The following is an 18,813-nucleotide window of genomic DNA, read 5'->3' as shown; positions in this document are numbered from 1 at the left end:
TCATAAAAGTAGTGAACCCCTTGTCATTTTAGGCACGAACCACCACTGCTAGCATCATACTGTATTATAGATATTGTTTCATATGGAATATATATTGTGTATTGTTATTAAGTCTTATTTAGGTTAGCTGAATGTAGTTGTCATAAAAAAAATATAAAGCAATATTGGTACTATATAATGTTTTTGTATTTTAAACAGTTTAATTAGTGTATTAAATCTTGTAAATTTGTAAGCTGTGTAGTAATTAGTGTCAATATTATTGTAAATGTAGCACTACAGGTTTTCCCAGCAAAATGAAAAAGCGGAACTCTCAACAGGCAGTCTCAAGAATTTTTTTTATGAATTAAATACAATTATAGTCACAATCATGCCATGGTATGAAAGAAAAATTTCACAACCTCGAGCAGGAATCGAACCTGCGACTTCTTGTTCTCCGGTCAGGTGCTCTACCACTGAGCTATCGAGTTCGTCTCACGCCAAAGGCTCGGAATTATTCTTTCATACTGGCGACTCTGTTATAGAGTACTGTCCATAGCGTCAGACAGTACTCTATAACAGAGTCGCCAGTATGAAACAATAATTCCGAGCCTTTGGAGTGAGACGAACTCGATAGCTCAGTGGTAGAGCACCTGACCAGAGAACAGGAAGTCGCAGGTTCGAATCCCGCTCGAGGTTGTGAAATTTTTCTTTCATACCATGGCATGATTGTGACTATAATTGTATTTAATTCATCAATATGTCACATCAACGGACGTATATACGTCATCCAAACATTGTAAGATGAAGATTAAATTTTTTTTATATTTGCACGAATATTTCCAAGACAGAAAATGTGACAGTGCTTTATCTCTGTGACAAAAATAGCAAATTATGTTGCTGCTGTTCTTACATTGGAATGAATATTTTGAAAAGAATCATAATAGGAAAGTACCTACAAAATCTCAACAAATCAGCACTAGAGCGCTTTCAGAATAAGAAGGCATATAAGGCGGAGCTAGTTCAGGCCGGTCTATGTCGACTAGCCAGTGACAGTGAAGCGGTGTTGCCTAGTTAAATCATCGCGAAGTCTCGCTGAAGCGTCGCGTATTAGTTTCTTTCTTGCGCGCACAATACTTATGTCTAGGAATTAATTTTAAGCTATGGCATTCGATAGAGCTCCGAATTCTGAATCCAACAGTACAAGAATGACAATTGTATGTCAACTGGTTCGCGTGTTATCGCTTTAAGACTAAACAGAGATATCCAACCTACAGCATAGAACATATTTTGCTCTGAATTCCGTCTCTGTAAACGAAGATAGAATCTGTTTATTTTCAAATTCTGATGTGGACTGTTTTCTCTTGTGTGATGTGTAACTTACCGTAACAATGTCTCTTGAAGGGATTGCAATTGGCTCTGGTGTTTCATCTGTTATACGCAAAGGGATAGTCCAACACTAACAAGCGAGGAGTATGGTATTTATGTATATAATTTTTTTAAATGACTAATTTATGATTCAGTGCGTGTCAGTTCTTCACGAACAAAGAATCTGACTGCAGAGACGTGTGGTTTAGAAGTGAAGTACGTTATCTCATATTCTCGGACAGGACAAAGAGACAATTAAAATAGGTGGTATACTTGAATTTACCTCTCCTGGAAAATAAGACAAAACAAACGTGTTAATTATTTGTACAATTTTCAGAACCGTGTATTACTTCATCGTACTATATTTTAAATACATTAGTAGTATGTGTTAGCAGTGTCATTATAATAGAATGTGGAAAGAAGAAGAAAGTTGAGAATAATCATAGGTACGATTTTCACTTTTCATTGGAATATTATATATTGCATAAACATATGAGATATTTGGATGATATTGTAAACATAAACACTCCTGCCTCTTTTTTCATGAATTATACGAAGAGCATTAGCAACATTCTTCCTTAAGAGCATTAGAAAACTTTATAAAATGATGCACATTAACTACATTTCACTTTTAAAATAAATACAGGCATGCTAGGAACGAGGAGATTTTATAATTCCAAAACTCAATTCCTCTTTTAAAAACCTTTCGTTATGTGTGTGTGTGTGTGTGTGTGTGTGTGTATGTATATATATATATATATATATATATATATACACACACACACACACACACACACACACACATACCATTTATACCATTTTTTCTAATATACAATTTTATCTTCAATATATTAACGATATTATTGGATTACGGTTTTCATATTCGCTTCTGTACAACTACCTTCACTCGTAGGTTTATATTGCCACAGGCCAGAGTGATAGAACATAGAATCCTGGGACTTCTAGGTAGTATAAGCTTGAGGATTAAATTAAATTAGATAGGCTTGATTTAATAAAGTAAAAGAAAGTAATCTTCAGTTTCAATATGAGTACTGAATTAGGTCTACATATGAACAGATATGCTTATATTCTCATAGCCGGATTCTTAGCCAGAATATGGAAAACTGGACCTCTATATATGTAAAAATTAGATGATAAAATAAAATTAGATAGACTTAGTTTATCAGAGAAAAATAAAATAATCTACAGTTCCAGTATGAATACTGAATTATATATGAACACATTATGATTACGTTGCATTATAGCCAGATTCGTAACCAGAATGTAGAACCCTGGACCCCTAGGTATGTATAAGCTAGAGAATTAAATTAAATTATATGGGCTTCATTTAACGGAGGAAAAATAAAATACTTTCCAACTTCAATACTAAATTACATATCTACAGATATGTTTTCGTTTTGTTATCGCTAGATTCTTAGGCTGCCCGTACAAACAAACTGTACCTTATCTTTCCTCTGGAGAAATAAACAATAATAAATTCAGCTTTGCTGTACAAGGAAGTCTGAGTAAGAATTAAAACATTCTTTCTCAGTCATTAGCAAAGTAAATTTCTACATATCTATCACTTTATTTCGCAAGTCAGTGACTCCAAGAGCTACTGATCTATGAAGCGAAGAAGTAATAAAAATTGAGATGAGAATTACTTCAGTAAGAGTAATTATATTTAAACATTACACACAATGAAGAAACAGGTCTCGACCCACTCGCTCAGCGAGAGGGCTGCAACTGATATGTTCTGTCCTTATCTGTTGTCGCTGTCTTCCACGTCTCGTGCACCGTGCAATGTGTGACAACGTCGAACTGTTGCTAGCACTCAATTGGCTTAGGCCATATGCCTTCTTATTCTGAAACCGCTATAATCAGGATTTCAGCACAAGTAACAATGTAATTTTCTAACCACTGTTGAAAGCAATCTTAATTCGTAGACCACAAAATTGTTTACCTGCAAGATTTTGTAACAATAAACTGTTTCATCAGAGATCGACTGGGTCTGACCCAACTCTAAAGAGACTAAAATTGGTTGACAAGACAATTTAAATGGCAAATTAACGAATATTCCAAACTCACTATTGAGAGCTGAATTATTTCTGTTCTAATGTGTTCTGACTTAAATGCTTCAATGATTATGTGGACTTTTCTTTGCAGGAGAATCTACATAGTCTCACCACAGTCTAGTATATACAGTCACGAAGCTTAATACTTACTAAATATGCAAACATAGACAGTTGAAATGTGCATCCATAGATAGTTGCTCACCACCAGGATCGCTACTATCGCCTCATCACAGACTCTTTCCCTAGCAGACCATAAAATGTATTGTACTTTCGATATCATGTTCTTTTGAAAAAATTAACGCCTTCCTTCCACTATTGAAATATGAAATACATAAGGTTTATATATTATTTTCATAAAATAGCCTATATATTCTATAAACTTACCTTCCTGGATCTTTCGGAAGAAGCATAACTCTAACCTATTTTTCTTACAATTTATAGTACTACAAACGTCTCCTTTCCCATATTATTATTCAAATTATTGTATTTTAGCCATTTACAGTTATTACAACCGTTAACGAACATTTCACAGTTTACATAGCTTTTCACAACAATGCGAAATATGGCACAGTTAATGCTTTTTCGATCTAGACCAGGCTGTAATGTTTGTTCGGGTTTTCTATTTCAGCGTATAGAGCTCAGTGAAATATTATATTATAACTTTATTGCTTATCATTGCTAAGCTTTATTTAGTGTAATGTGTCCATAAGTTCCGTTTACTTCTTGTTGCATACTATGTTGCAGAAATAATTACAAAACTGTGTTATTTTAATATGAAGAGAATTTTACATGTTAACATAATCTGTTCGCATCAACATTTCAAGTTTAGAATGGAAAGTATTTTGAGGTTTAATAAAAAAGAATTTATATTGTCATTTCAATTTAGCACATCTACCTTCCCTAATTTTAGACAAAACATTTACCATACCACTCCTATGAAATTCGTGTACGGACAATTGTGTTACTTCGTCTCTTAAGTAGTAGATAAATACAATTCAATTGTAGTATTAAAATACAGACAAATTGAATGTCTGGGATATCATACATGACATTATGCTTAATTATAATGTATGATTGCGAATTTAGGAATATAAGTTAAATATAGTAAACATAACCTATAATTTTCATATGAATGGCAAGGCATTGGAGATCACTATATTTAGACAGAAAGGGGCAACTGGTACAGTAAACATAACCTATAATTTCAACATATCTAAAGATCCGTGCGGTGCAATTGAAAATTACTGAATCGTGCATAAATGAATGTACAAGAATTTCGCGACATTTAATCGAAATAAAGGCAGATATTACACATACGAACAACGTAATTTTCACACAATAAATAATATTACATCTTAACTCGCAAGTGAATTATGCCTGAAGTGTCTCATAATCATTGTTTTAAATTTTATTAATGGAATTACACTACATTTTAGAGAAACATATGTTACTGTTTATGCATTCCAACTAATTTATATGGTTGAAACGCCCCCCTTCATGATCGGGTTAAGAGAGTTACATGGTTTGCCTTATGGCCTGTATTAGATCACGATGGCTGTGGTACAGTCTATTGTTCCTAGTACTCACAGCGCTCCAAGCAGCTAGCAACTATCGCGAGAATTGCAAAAAATCATCCCAAGCTTCGTGACTGTATATAGTAGACTGAGGTCTCACTGGGCTTCATTACAGATTCCTCTTTCCCCTCCATGAATAAAGTTACAGTGATTTTAAATTTTATAAATAAGTATACTATGAACAAATCATTTATGTAAGTAAATTTAAATGAAGGACAACTAACTTTTCTTCATTCTGCTGTAGTACTCTTGCAATCTTTCTTCCACCAGAACTGTAGTAGCTTCATTTACTACATTCGTTGGATTTGAAGATGAAAGCAGATCTGCAATGACTTCTTCCACTTCCTGGGCTTCAGTGATAAGACCATCATCAAGAAGTCTTAACTTTCTTACGAAAAGATGCTTAGAAACTCCTGGAAAATAAATTAATGGTTTATGTAGTTACGTAGAAATATAAAAAATCATAATTATCAGTATTACTATGAAGATAAATTCAATAAGTGACCAAAGGGAAATGATCCTGTATCCAAGAAATATCAATTTTCACTTTCGGAGATAATTGTAATGAACTGAAGTCAAATACTATCTTTTTTTTTTTTCGTACCTGAAAAACAGACTATTATTTGTCAAAAAAAAAAAATACTCCGTGTGCCGTTCATATAATACAAAGTCAAGATAAAGTACTCTGACACAATATTGTCTATTTTACAGAAAAAAGCCTTCATGGTTAGCAGTAGCTGTAGTATTAGCAGCACAAACAGTAGCGGGGTGGTCATTAGTAGCAGCAGGAGAAGTAGCAGTATTAACAATAATAGCTACAGCAGTGGTGGCGTTGGCGGTGGTGATGGTGGTTAGCAGCAGCAGCAGTAGTAGTAGCAACAATAATACATGTGTTCTTTTGATTATTCTTATAACTTAAGTTTATTTTACAACATCCAAATCATTACCTTCAAAGCACAGTAGGGAAGCATGAAAATAACAGTTCTAAGGTAAATGAAAAAGTACAAATCTGAAGTCCATACTTGAACACTTTCACGCACAGACCTATGTAAACCTGCTTGTTGCAAAGTATGGTGTTAAGTTCATAAACTTTGCCTAGGGATCCAATGTAAAAGCAAAACCATATAAACACATTTGGCTATTATAACTTAGTTTGCAATTCATTTTTAAAGAAGATCAAGAGCGTTACCACGTTCTCTCAAAAACGGTGATGCACCTTCTTCTTTGATAATCCACATAAGATTGGTTGCTAACTGGGAGGCAAATTATTGATGCAGAATGTGTAAAAATTAATAATTTTAAAAAGTTATAATAGCCATGTGTTTATATGGATCTGTTTTTACTTTTGATCCCTAAGCAAAGATTATGACCAACCCTGCACATAGTAAGTCATTGTATTTAACTGAATATATTAGAGCTACATGTAAGCTAATCTACTACTAAAAATAGTCTACATTACCGGTACATATTGAAATATACTGATCCTCTCAAAACAAGATTGATTAATTTATGTTGTTGATGTTTTCTAATGCCAGGCATTTGACAATAAAGTCATTTTCCCTCTTGCACTCCAATATTTTTCAAAGATATTGTCATGGTCAGCCACTGAAGCACAGATTTTGAGGTGTTCCGAATCCATTTCTTGATTTGAATTGCACAATGGGCAGTTAAGGGATTGATATATTCCAAATCTATGCAGGTGCTTGGCCAAACAGTCTGTTGCCAATCTAAATGCAGCTACAGACGATTTGTGTGGTAAATAGGGAATTAACTGAGGATTATGATGCAGAGAGTTCCATTTTTTCCCTTGAGATTGTGTTATCAAATTTTGTTTGCTGAAGTCTCCATTTTTTCCCTTGAGATTGTGTTATCAAATTTTGTTTGTTGAAGTCTAAGTATGTAGATTTATTTTATTTTATTGGGTTATTTTACGACGCTGTATCAACATCTAGGTTATTCAGCGTCTGAATGAAATGAAGGTGATAATGCCAGTGAAATGAGTCCGGGGTCCAGCACCAAAAGTTACCCAGCATTTGCTCGTATTGGGTTGAGGGAAAACCTCGGAAAAAACCTCAACCAGGTAACTTGCCCTGACTGGGATTCGAACCCGGGCCATCTGGTTTCGCAGCCAGACACGCTGACCATTACTCCACAGGTGTGGACTAAATATGTGGATTTAATAAATCTTTTCACAGAGTAATACGTACAGTTGAAGTTAAAGTTATGTTTTATTTTACGACGCTCGCAACTGCAGAGGTTATATCAGCGTCGCCGGATGTGCCGGAATTTTGTCCCACAGGAGTTCTTTTACATGCCAGTAAATCTACTGACATGAGCCTGTCGCATTTAAGCACACTTAAATGCCATCGACCTGGCCCGGGATCGAACCCGCAACCTTGGGCATAGAAGGCCAGCGCTATACCAACTTGCCAACCAGGTCGACTAATACGTAGATTTAGTAACAGATCTATAAGTAGCAGTGCTGCCCTCCTTTGCTAAAGCATCCGCATTCTCGTTTCCCAGGATTCCAAATTGGAATGGTATCCATTGGAATACAATTCTTTTATTAAGTGATATTAAATGAGAGAGCATTTTAGTTATTTCTGCTGTTTCAAATTATGTTGTTGTTGTTATCTGATGCCGGGCTTTGGCAACGAAGCCATTAGCGTTCTTGCTCTCCAATATTTCTCTGTGGTGGATCCATCAGGTAGAGCTTCACAGGTTTGTAGATGATCTGCAGTCATTTCTTCTTCTTTGTTGCATAGAGGGCAATTTGGATTTGTGTAAATTCCTATTCTATTCAAGTGTTTGGCCAAATAATCGTGTTCTGTAAGCAGTCTGAATTTTGCTACTGCAGATTTACGTGGGATTTCTGGAATAATTTGTTTTTTTTTTTATTAAAATGCTCCATTTTTATCTTTGGCTTTGGTACATAGTGCTTGGTTTTGCTTGATTTTATATTTATTTTTAATTAATCTTTTGATGGATATAAAAGGTAGGCTTGTATTCGTATTCTGAATTAAATTGGATCCTTTTTTGGCAAGAAAGTCAGCAGTTTCATATCCAGCAATTCTACAATGTGCACGTATCCATTGCAAAATTATCTTGGAGAAATCATATTGAAGCAGTAGTAAATAAATCAACAAAAAGACTTCCAATTTCAAAGAGATTAGCTGGAGCCAAGTGGGGTAGTAATCGGCAGACTTTGAACATCACGTACAAAACATTCATCAAGCCAATACTTCTCTACAATGCGGAGGTATTAATTACAGCAAATAATTTCAACCTGAATCGACTAGAAGTATGCCAAAATCAGGCCCTGCAACTAATAACTGGTGCAGCAAAATCAACCCCAATCACGGCAATGCAAGCCCTAACCCAGAATCTCCAATATATCTCACTCTAGAGAAGCAGGCACTAACACACCATGAAAAAATGTTGCGGTTAACAACAACAAAATGGGAAAAAAGACTGTTACAACCAACCAAGTTGAAAACACAAACAAGTTTCCTGTCCAAAGTCACGGAAATAAAAACAGAATTGAACCTCCCTAAATCTAAAGAAAACATTTTAAGCAGAGAAAACCCTCTAACCTTCGAACCAATTAACATTCAACTAGATTTAGAAGAACCAGTTACAAAATCTGAAACTTCCAAACCTGCACTAAAAGCGCTGGCATTAGAAGCTGTGAACAATAGATACCCACCAGAAGAATGGTTACATATCTACACAGATGGGTCTACTATCGATAACAACTCAGGATCAGGAATTACGTGTGCGTTATTCTCATTTTATCAACCAGCAGGACATCATACAACAAATTTTGATGCGGAAATAATGGCTATTCATATCTCACTCCAACACCTACTATACAGAATAGATAAATTTCAAAATGCTGTCATTCTCTCTGATTCTAAAGCAGCATTATATGCAATAAATTCATATAAAATGATGTCAATCCAAATTAAAGAATGTCACAAAATGATCCAACAACTTCAAAAACTACAGAAAAGAATTCAATTGCTGTTTGAAATTAAGATGTGTGTCTAGAGACTATTGATAGAATAGCTGCTTTGGAATCTGACAATGTAACTGCAATTTTTAATTTATTGATGTGGCATAGAAGATTCCTGAGACTTTCACTTATTGCAATGTTTCTCATCAAAACTTGTTGCTCCATACCCAAGAGATCTATAAAGTGAGAAGAGACAGCACGTAACACCTGCACCTGCACCTTGTTCTCTGGAGATCAAGGATCCGTCAGTGTATAAATAAAGCCAGTTTTATGGAGGGTACCTAATATTAATTGTGTGTAAAGACAATTATTTCATTATTTCAGTGTTTACTTCTGATTTCAGTACTTCTTCTGTTAAATTTAGATTATACTCTATATTTAATAGAGTTAAAGGATTTGGTTTAATTTGTAAGTTTTCTTTTAAATTCGGGATGTTGATTTTCTGTTTTAATTCTTGAACCATGGATATGAAACTTTGAGTTTTTAATCTGCAGAGAGGACTGTATGAATGCCAATTGTTTATGATAATCTGATTAAATTTTTCATATTGAATCAGTGGTTTTTCTTCTATTGTCATTTTGATGCTGTTAATATTAGTGAGGAATCTCATAGAATCTATTGGAGTTGTTTTGATTCCACCAGTAATGAGCCTGAAAGCTTGCTTTTGAACATATTCTATTTCATTTATGAAAGGTGAAGTAATTAAAATTTCTCCACAGTACATCAGCACTGGCTTTATAAACATTTTGTATGTAGTGTTCAAAGTACTCCTAGAGCATCCCCATTTCTTTCCTGCTAGTCTTTTCAGAAGGGAGAATCTTTTACGAGCTTTTTCAGAAATATATTTCAAATGGGTGCACCCATGTTAACTTACTGTTGAATGATTAATTGATATGTATGGTTTTAACAGCATGTTGTACGTGTGCATTTAAAACACTGGTGAAAGTTTTGTTGTTCTGAGTTTGTTATGTAAATTTTTTAATAGATTCATTAGATATATTTTGCTTTATAAAGCATAGTCAATTTTCTCCATTCCCTCCGAGGAATTACTCATCCTCCCCTCCTAGAGAATAATGTCTGAATTCGAGATTACTAAGAAAGAAGACAAAAAATGTGAGAGAAATCATGACTCCAAGTCCATTACTCACCTTTAATTCGGAAGTTATGGCAATTCAAGCATGCCAACTTGAGAATATTATAGATTACTTTATGAAACAATGAATTAATTACTGGAAGAGGTAGTTCTATATGTCCAATGTGTCCAGGACATTTGTACACATTGTTCGAACAAGTCGTGCACGGGTCGCTGCTATCACTTACAGGTCCTGCAACATAAAAAAAACGCATTTCTTATGTTAATAATGCTTGTTAAGTGGCAACCCCACTACTAGACTATCTATAAAATCTGAAAACATTTTATTAAGTCTAGAAAACGAATACAAGTGAATTTTATTGTATTATATATTACACTCTTCCACATATTGTAACCAAGATAAAAACAAAACACATCCGGTCCCTATGGAAAAAACTTAAATCTTCACTTCTTCACTACGTATTGAAACTGGATCCCCTAAAATTGGATCTGAATATGCACTGAGTTGCCAAGAAAAGTGGAATATAGTTCTTATTTTTAATTTTAAGCAATTGTATTATGTTCCACAGATCATATATCATAATTGAATACCTCCACACTGGAATAAGGGTATAAGTACGTAGGGAAACAATGAGTCATATAACCTTATTCGGAGGGGGGGGGGGGGGTTATTCAATTGTTGCTTTGAAATTTGGAACAAGTAAACAAAATTATACAAAAATATACAGGACGGAAGTAATGTACCTGCGTAGATTTTAACAGCTTTTTGAGTACAACAAAAAATTAATGAGAATCTTAAAATAAGAAACACATAGGCCTACTAACCTCTAAAGAAATCAAAATGACGAAGGAAGAATTTAAAACACGTGCAAATCTTTGCAAAAGTAAAGGCAAGTAATTTGATAGGTGACAAAGAAAAAATCAAAAACAGAAGGATCGAATACTTCAAAAGCTTATGAATTATACTAGTCTGCAATGTGTCTTAGCAGCCCCTCTAATAACACATAATATTGAGATAGAAGAAGGAAATGTAGAAAATCCAGAGAAACTACCTAGGCCTACTACAGAAGAACTACAGAAAGTAGTTATCAGCACTAAAAAATAATAAAGCTTCAGGATATAATGAAATTCCCTCAGAAATATGGAGGAACAGACCTCCTGAATATTTTGCATAGTTTGGTAGTTAAAATATGAAACATAGAACAAATTACCACAGACTGGGAGAAATAATGTGTCCAATCTACCAAAAGGCGATAAGCTCAATTGTGGCAACTATAGGAGTGCATCCCTGTTCCTAAAGTTTTTACGAGCATCCTGAGAATGAGACTCGAATCATATGCTAAGACGATCATAGGGGAATAACAAGCAGGATTTAAGAAAATAGGTCAACACAGTGAAATTGATAATGGAAAAATTCTGAGAAGGATGTATGGATCTATTTCAGATTTTCGTGCACTTCCAACAAAGCTTATGACTCAATTAACAGAACCCAGATTAATAAAATCTTACAACAATTTCAAATTCCTGAAAAGTCAAGCTAAATGAAACAATGACAGAAACTGTCTCATGTGTGAATATTCAAGGAGAATGTGGAACTTTATTTTTCAAGTGAACCAAGGATTAAATTAAAACAGTACTATACTGGCCCCAGTACGATATTGGAATATGTAATTACACCGCACCCTTAAATATAAATCTCTACAAATTGTAGACGACTCAATCTGATGGGCTGTAAGTTACACACATTTCATGCTTTTACTGTGTTTCATACCTAACAGTCCGATGTGCATACTTACCCAGTGCGGGATCATAAAGCCCACACTTCAATGGGTGACCAATAGAATTGAATGACAATGGCGTTGTTATCTTCAACACACTCAGTTTCTCAATTTCTTCTGGTGTGAAGAAAGAAAATGTTAGTCCTGATACAGTAAGATGTTTCACCGATTGATCTTGCATTGTGTCAAATCTGCAATGAAAATGTTAGCTTTCTTCCTTACACATTCCAAAATTTTAAGACAGAATGCATAACTGTCTTATCACGCATGTTCCTCTTCGAGCTCCTGTTGCAGTTCGTTCATCAAGGTTTGACAGAAAATCCTTACCAGCAATACTGTTCATAAATCGTTTGTCCATAGCAGCCAATTTACTTTCTATAACTCCTTGCAGTTAGTAATAGCCTATTTTAAAGGCTACATTTTCTTATATAAACAATGAATGATGGAAGTTGCGGGAAAAAAAATTCGGGTTTTCTATAGTACGTGACACTGAAGGATTTTTTTTACGAAAAAAGTGAGAAAATAGTCTAATTTTCAGAGGGAAGATAGTTTGGAATGTGAAAAAATCATACAGGACGTCTGTTGACTTGAAAACATACCGATTAGGAAATGGGTAAAAACGGAAATAATTGATCGGTGTAGATGACTTACTTACTTACGGCTTTTAAGGAACCCGGAGGTTCATTGCCACCCTCACATAAGCCCACCATATGTCCCTATCCTGAGCAAGATTAATCCAGTCCCTACCATCATATCCCACCTCCCTCAAATCTATTTTAATATTATCCTCCCATCTGCGTTTCGGCCTCCCCAAAGGTCTTATTCCCTCCAGCTCCCAACTAACACTCTATATGCATTTCTGGATTCGCCCATACGTGCTACATGCCCTGCCCATCGCAAATGTCTGGATTTAATGTTCCTAATAATGTCAGGTGAAGAATACCAATGCGTGCAGTTCTGTGTTGTGTAACTTTCTCCATTCTCCTGTAACTTAATCCCTCTTAGCCCCAAATATTTTCCTAAGAACCTTATTCTCAAACACCCTTCATCTCTGTTCCTTCCACAAAGTCAGAGTCCAAGTTTCACATCCATACAGAACAACCGGTAATATAACTGTGTTATAAATTCTAACTTTCAGATTTTTTGACAGCAGATTAGATGACATAAGCTTCCCAACCAAATAGTAACAGGCATTTCCCATATTTATTCTGTGTTTAATTTCCTTTTCCTCCCGAGTGCCATTTAAATTTGTTACTGTTGCTCCAAGATATTTGAATTTTTCCACCTCTTCGAAGGATATATCTCCAATTTTTATAGTTCCATTTCGTACAATATTCTGATCATGAGACATAATCATATACTTAGTCTTTTCGGAATTTACTTCCAAACCTATCGCTTTACTTGCTTCAAGTAGAATTTCCATGTTTTCCCTAATCGTTTGTGGATTTTCTCCTAACATATTCACGTCATCCGCATAGACAAGAAGCTGATGTAACCCATTCAATTCCAAACCCTCTCTGTTATCCTGAACTTTCCTAATGGCATATTCTAGAGCAAAGTTAAAAAGTAAAGGCGATAATGCATCTCCTTGCTTTAGCCCGCAGTGAATTGGAAAAACATCAGACAGAAACTGACCTATACGGACTCTGCTGTACGTTTCACTAAGACACATTTTAATTAATCGAACTAGTTTCTTGGGAATATCAAATTCAACAAGAATATTATATAAAACTTCCCTCTTAACCGAGTCATATGCCTTTTTGAAATCTATGAATAACTGGTGTACTGTACCCTTATACTCCCATTTTTTCTCCAATATCTGTTGAATACAAAAAATCTGATCAATAGTTGATCTATTACGCCTAAAACCACATTGATGATCCCCAATAATTTCATCTACATATAGAGTTAATCTTCTCAAAAGGATATTCGACAAAATTTTATAGGATGTCAACAAAAGTGATATTCCTCGAAAGTTATTACAGTTAGTCTTGTCCCCTTTCTTAAAAATAGGTACGATTATGGACTCCTTCCATTGGTCTGGTACAATTTCCTTTTCCCAAATTGCAAGTACAAGCTTATAAATTTCGCTAGATAATGCCCTTCCACCCTCTTGTAGTAATTCTGCTGGAATTTGATCAATATCTGGAGACTTGTACTTTTTCAGATTTTCTATCGCAATTTTGACTTCAGAAAGTGTGGATTCGGGTATAAATGGCTCAGCAGTTTGTATTTGAATTTCGTCCCAATCATTTCTATTTGGCCTATGTATATTTGGTAATTGTCCAAAATAGTTTTTCCATCTATTCAGGACTGTCTGCAAGCAAGTCACCATTCTCATCCTTGATCACGTTTACCTTTGCCTGATATCCATTTTTAAATTCCTTTATACCCTTATATAAATCTCGAATGTTTTTATTCTTACTATTTGTTTCTACCTCATTCAGTTTTTCCTTCAAGTAATCTCTCTTTTTATTCCTAAGTGTACGACTTGCTTCCCATCTTTCATTGAAATAATTATCTCTATTCTCCTCAATTGGGTCCTGTAAGAATTTCAATTTTGCCTGTTTCCTTCTATCTACTACACTGGAACAATCATCAAACCATGGTTTCCTTTTCTTAGTTTCATGATAACCTATGCTCTGCTCAGCTGCAATTTTGATATTATCTCGGATATTCTCCCACACGTTATCGACATCTAACTCTTCCTCATCTCCGTCGGACGTTGCTAATACGGCAAACCTATTTGAAATTTCGACCAGATAATGTTGCTTACTTTCCTCGTCCTTTAATTTCAGAATATTGAGTCTGCTAATATTAGCTTGTAGCTCTACTTGCTTGGCTACTGATAGTCTTTCTCTTAATCCTCCAATCACCAAATAATGGTCAGAATTACAGTCTGCCCCCCTGAAAGTTCGAATATCTACTATACTAGTATGTTTTTGTTTATCTATCAAGATGTGATCTATTTGGTTGTGTGTCATTCCATAACTTAAAAATGATTATTTAACATGTGAAATAAAAAGGTAGAATACTTCAAAATGAACGCGAAATGCATATTTCACTTCACTTAGTATATGCAAAGCATACAAAAGCCTAAATTAACCAAACCTAACCTGTTGCAGATTCGTATATGTAAAGCATATTAAAAAAACCTAAAATAACCAAAGCTAACCTGGCACAGATTCGTATATGGAAGGCATATGAAAACACTAACCTAATCTGTCACAGATTTCCGCACTGTAGAACTTAGAAAAATGCAAGTTGGAAGTTTCAGTGTTGTGTGCTATAGAAAAGCCAAGTATCCAAATTTAAAATTACTGTAAAGATTTTCGGATAAACGAATGACGGTAGGCCTATCATTCGTTGTTGGAAATAGCATAGAAAACTGTTACAAATTTGTGATGAGTTCTACAATTAAGTTAAATTAGTGTGAATAGTTGATGTATTACCCCAGATCACATAACAGATTGATCACTCTTACGGGCTTTGAAGGCAACAACTTTCACTATGCTGCCATTTAACGACAGTAGAAGAAGACTCTCATTTGAATTGCATGGAGCAACTATACTTCTATCTAGCGGTCGTTACTAATCGATCTTGGTGGTTGTTCTCTTCTTTATGTTACCGTTTTTAACATGGGGATGGCCAATCTGTTATATACATGTGATCAGGAGTAATACTTACAAACACCAAGATTCCCTCCAAAAAATGAAAATATATTTAATTTTTCGCCTTTGATTTTTTTTGGCGTTTCGTGGCATTCGAACGTCGTAGTTGGTAGTACTTTTCTGGTAGTTTTCGTCCGCACTTTACCCCCAAAAATCACAAAAACACACAAAAAAAAAAAACATAATAATTTATCACCTTATCAAATAAAATTCAATTCTCATTGACGTCTTCATCGACAACCACTTCACTTCCAGTATAAATGACGCAGGCTTTAAGGCAATCTAACCTTAAACCATGCAGGCAACAAAGAACTAAACCAACACTTTGTCGTACAGTCACCTTTGCATAAATAAACCACGTCTTTACACTAAATGAAATTCTCTTCGAACACTTATTACACCTTAACATCTACAGAAAATTCAGTAAGTAATTTCTTTAAACCACAGAAAAAACAGTTTTCTCCTCAACATTCAACACAATCCTTAATCACCAGCGAAAGAACTAAACCAAAATCGACACAAAATTTAATAAATAATTTCAGAACACGGATTCCTTCCTTTCCCTCTTACTTCAAAGTTCCAACCTTGTGCACACAAAATAAATCATTGGCACTGAAAAGTGCCTTTTCGTAAGCATGATGATGCGCATTCGACAAATGCAGACAAATCTACAATGTAACATCACTCACGTCAAACAACCAGGAACAACTGACAACATCATTATCCATTAAAAATTAGTGAAAATTCTAGAATAAATTACAACTATAACCAATCAAAGCGAAAGAAAATCATAAAATGACAAACTTTCAATAGCTTTAGCCATCAGAAACAACATAACACCACTCACGTCAAACAACCAAGAACAACTGATAACGTCATTATCCATTCAAAATTAACGAAAATTCTAGAACAAATGACAACTATAACCAATCAAATTAAAAGAAAATCACGGCGACACTTTTTAAACAAAATAGTGGTATAACTCTTTGGAAGGTACACATATAAGACCTATTCAATTTTTTTAACTCCCTATTCTGGGTGTTCCTTCAAAAGTACTCGGATATTCAAAATGAAACGTTTATCTTTTAATATTCACCTTCAAATTTATAACTTCATATTAAACGCCTGGTTAAGATAAAATATTTTCAATGCAGCAGAACTTTTGACATGCAACATTATAGGTTAGATTTTCAATGGACACAATAACTACTTATAAAATAAAGACTTAAATTTCTGTAAACTCGACCTCGTAAGAAGAGTAACATGGAGAAGTTACCACATACTTTCGTATCTAAAATATACATAGCATAACTACCATTTGATATATTACACACCAAATACACACGTGTTTACGTGCCCTGCTAATACTTGTTTCGACTCGAATCTTCCGATCAGTGTTGCCAACTCAGAATTCCATTTACCGCTGCACAAGCTTAAAAAAACCGCTAAACTGTACTTGAAAAACTCCAGATTTTTCTTAACACATCACTTCCATATTTAAAATACAAACTATACAGCTTTAGGAACTGGAGAATTTTATAAAAATATAGATTAAATTATGGAAAGTATTTATCACTTCTTAGGCAAAATCTGAATATTTTGCATTCAATATCACCACAGTCTAAGACATACAGTCACGAAACTTCAACACTTTTTCTGCCAACATTCGCGACACTAGCGCCCAAGCGGCAGGCAAGGCACTGGCCATAGTCTCGTTCAGCCAGCACGTGCTTTAAAGGGATGCGAGATGTTATAATAACGTTTTAATCATACATCGGAATAAAGGCAATGTGTGCAATGACGAAAATTGCAGTAACAACAAGTTTAAATCTCCGAATTTGTCGTTCTTCAGATTCCCTAAAGACCATGAGAAAATCATAACTCAGGAATAACCAATAATCCACGTTGTAGGTAGCCTACGTATTGTGTTCTATAAAACATTATTATTACTTATCATTATCAGTTACCTATTTGTATGTCAGCAAGGAGAGTTTAAATAAAAACAAAGTAAATACCTGTTACAGTATATTATTTTTTTGTAGAAATCATATCTGTAAATGTGTAACCATTCCGATTTTGGATAATGTATCTACAGTTTTTAATGCAAGTAATTCCATACATTTTGTATTCGTGTTTTTTTTTCTATATATTTTTCAAAAGTTGAACGTTATATTGCATTCAAGTAGGGATCATGGTGTTAATTTTTCAAGAATTCATGGAGTATTGTAATCCTTTTGCAAAATATTCACTTCTTGAATAAATCCAGACTGTGTCGATAGATTTCTGATGTGTTGGTGTAGATTCATGTGGCAGACGTATTAAGTTCTCAAGAGCCTTTTTAAATTTAATATAAAAAGCAATCTTTTCTGTAATAATTTGTATGACTGCTATTGGTGTTGATTTTACATTCCCAGTGATTATTTGAGCTGTTCAGAGCAGAAGTGGTGTAAGTCAAAATTGGGTAATGAGATTTAAAGTAAATATTCTGTAAAATACAGCGCAAAGTAGCAATTAATATATCCTTCGTGCTATTCACTGACTACTAATAGTTTAAGGGGACTTGGACGTTATCGCATGCAAAGTAATGGTAAAAATAGCTTATCTTCAAGCAGTCATAAATGTAATACTATTTATCACAGCTATTTCATTTTTTTAGTGATATATGTATACACATTAAACTTTAAAATGAAAAGAGAATGGTTAGTCTAGTGTAAATCTTACCCTTAAATAAATTTTTGAATTTAAACATATGTTTATATAAATTCACTACATACCTGTGATTAGGTACACTCTATTCACTTATCCTAGCACACATTGAATTAAAATTTTGGCCACTTACTGCTAACAGATACTAAAACATACCCTACTAAAATTATTAAAATATCTGTAATATTATTGGCATAGAGCTTATACTAATCTTCCATTTTTTTAATTTATTGACGGTGAAGATTACTATAAGCCCTATGCCCATTATATTACAGATATATGAATAATTTTAGTAGGGTATGTTTTAGTATCTATTAGCAGTAAATGGTCAAATTTTCAATTCTATATGTGTTATAATAAGTGAATAGAGTGTACCTAATTACAGACATGTAGTGAATTTATAAAAAAAATTGTGCTTAATTAAAAAAATTAATTTAAGGATACAGATTTACTCTAGAGTCACCATTCTTTTTCATTTTAAAGCTTAATATGTATACACACATAGCTAACAAAAATGAAAAACCACTGATAAATAGTAGACTATTATATTTATGACT

At 34.2% G+C, this 18,813-nt stretch overlaps 1 pseudogene; it reads right to left on the bottom strand.

Annotated features, from left to right (window-relative positions):
- The window catches only part of LOC138715567 (DNA-directed RNA polymerase I subunit RPA1-like), a 149,421-nt pseudogene extending 132,472 nt beyond the window's left edge, over positions 1-16,949 (bottom strand).
- Positions 16,950-18,813: the final 1,864 nt, after the last annotated feature.

Source organism: Periplaneta americana, chromosome 15, assembly GCF_040183065.1.
Source record: "Periplaneta americana isolate PAMFEO1 chromosome 15, P.americana_PAMFEO1_priV1, whole genome shotgun sequence".
Classification (NCBI taxonomy): Eukaryota; Metazoa; Arthropoda; class Insecta; order Blattodea; family Blattidae; genus Periplaneta; species Periplaneta americana.
The sequence above is the reverse complement of the archived record's forward strand: the minus strand, read 5'-3'. Positions and strand labels throughout refer to the sequence as shown.